Raw genomic sequence first — 2604 nt, 5'->3', positions numbered from 1 at the left:
GGAGGTTCTGAACTCGTGCGCTCCTTTTTGTGCATGGAGATCGGCTGTTTGGTTTGGTCTGATATATAAATATATATTAAAATAAGTATATTATAATAAATAAGCAGTTATCTGGTATGAACGATAGGTAGAGCATTCCAGCACTAAAATTAGTACGGGGCCAATACCAGACCTGGGAATAAATATTGATTTTATTTAAATATTTCAAATGTATTTGATATGTTCTAAATAGATACATATTTCAAATAATGTTGTTGTGAATATTTATAAAAAATATTTTGATTTATATTTCAAATATATTTATAAATGATGTGAAACAGCACATTATGGTTTATATGAAACATCTTTTTTTATATTATATATTAAAATATCTTCAAATAAATGTTTGAGTGTGGAGAAGATCTTGAAATATTTGCTATTTATCAATTAAATCTCAAATATAAATATATGTTTCCCAGGTCTGTCCCAATGCATAATGACATGCGTTTGCACAATATTATATTAATACGAACTATATTGCACAAGTATACAGCAATATGTAGGATATTGAAGTAGTTTGAAGACGTTTAGTTCTGTGCTAAACTGTAGGAATTCATAATTATTATTTTGCAGTAGCCGTCAAAATACAGTAGTTTATATAACAGTGTTTGTTTCCAAGCCAAAATTTTCACGGTTTATTAACAATAAAGAGACGAGGGATGGTTTGCAAAGCTTCACATTGTTCGGCGTCTCAGAGAGGTTGTTGCGTAAGTTTGCGGCTGTTACATTGCTCTACTTGCAGCAGGTGGACCTGCAGGGCATCTTTGAACAACACAACCCAATGGAGTTTTACCTGCACATTCATGTTAAAACATGCAGCAAATATGTGTAACATGAATATCACTGCTAAAGGTGTTATTTGTTGATTGTTATAATTTCATCCAAGACTTACAATGTTTCAGTTCCAATGTTTGTTTTTTTAATCACCAGAAAATTTTAAGTGTGTCTAGCCTGTTGGAAATTGTTACAATGACTTGATAACTTAAGATACTGCAATGCTGGCTGAAGAGCACTCCAATCCCAAACTCTTGCTGGTCACTAGCAGTTTCTGGGCTTTTCAGCAGGTTAATTAATGTTTTCAATACAATATGTAAAATATGAAGGCAGCTGTGAACAGTGTTTGGAATTAATAAAATATAGTCACAAACATGTGGAATAAAAATTAAAAACCAAGTGAAAGGCGGTATAGAAATTAATCAATAGCACAGTCTGGCACCATGAGACATTTTTACTTTTGTCAAAGTGATTATTTGGCTGTGAACTCCTGAATCCTCATGGTTGGACACCTTTGATATAACTGCTTGCATTAAGTGACACATGGAGAATTTGAAGTTGCTTTAGGTCTGTTATATTGATTCCAGAGCATATATTAGATTTATATAATTTGGTCTGCACAATAATGAAAATGCATGGAAATGATGACTTAAAATTAGCTGTCAAGTCTCTATTGACTAGACAAAGCTGGGCCAAGCCTGCTGTGGACTTCCAGCAATGCTCATCTGTCAATTCTCCACTGCAGTTGGTTGTTAGACGTTTCTCCTTTTACAGTATTCTGGTAGTAAACATTCCATGAAAGCAAAACACTATTTAATAATTAACACAGGTTTTACAAACTTTAAGTAAAACTCTAGTTAAAGTTTTATGAGCAGGGTCCACAGTCCTGCTTGGACATGAAAGGATAGAGTGTAATTATGTGTGTGCTTAGGGCTCAATACACTTGCATTGGACCTAAATACGTAATTACCTGTTTTCCATGAAAAGTGTGTCTCCTTCTGTAGCGTTTGTCTATGACCTGTTGTGTACAAAGACTGCACGCTATTGTGCGGTCTATTATTTACTGCAGTAAACCTTTTCTATTAAAATCCTGTCAGCTTGAGAAATGATATCCCTGTTGTTCATGGGGACCGGTCACAGTGCTTAGTAATTTAAAGAACTTGCATCAGTAGTCTTCACCCTCGGAGGCCTGTACTTGACACCGTCAAGCGGTCACACCAGGACTTTTGTAGGATATCAGTCAAAACAGACAGAATATCATTTATTATTAAAGGCAGCATGTATAACTCTATGGGATGTTTGTAGTTTCTAGTTCTACTATTGCCTTTGTAATAATAATATAATAATAATAATACATGATTACTATTATGTACAGTGCAGCATACCTGATTGTTTTTATAATAGCGGTATTTTTTATCAAGGGCCGCTGTGGTGACATTCATAAACTAGTAAAGTTGTAGTAAGGATGTATGATTTTGGGGCTGATTCACTTTCCAAAACTTGTTAAGTGAATTTTGAGTTACTCACTTACTGTATATCAATATCAAGTACAGTGGAAAACAATTGGTCACTTATTAATGATTAAAAAAATGTATCACAAAATACCATACTAGTAATACAAGAGGTTTGTGATCGGTGCTGGGGAAATCTGTAAGAAAAACAAAGTGAATGAACATGTTCTTTGCTATGGCAAGATGCAATCATAAGGGTCATCGCAGAATATGAGAATGTGAAACCTTTTCCAATGTGCTCTTATAGACTGAAACCATGAAAGGTAGAAAATGAATGGGG

The sequence above is a fragment of the Acipenser ruthenus genome, chromosome 17, assembly GCF_902713425.1.
Source record: "Acipenser ruthenus chromosome 17, fAciRut3.2 maternal haplotype, whole genome shotgun sequence".
NCBI lineage: Eukaryota > Metazoa > Chordata > Actinopteri > Acipenseriformes > Acipenseridae > Acipenser > Acipenser ruthenus.
Note: the sequence above shows the minus strand (reverse complement) of the source record.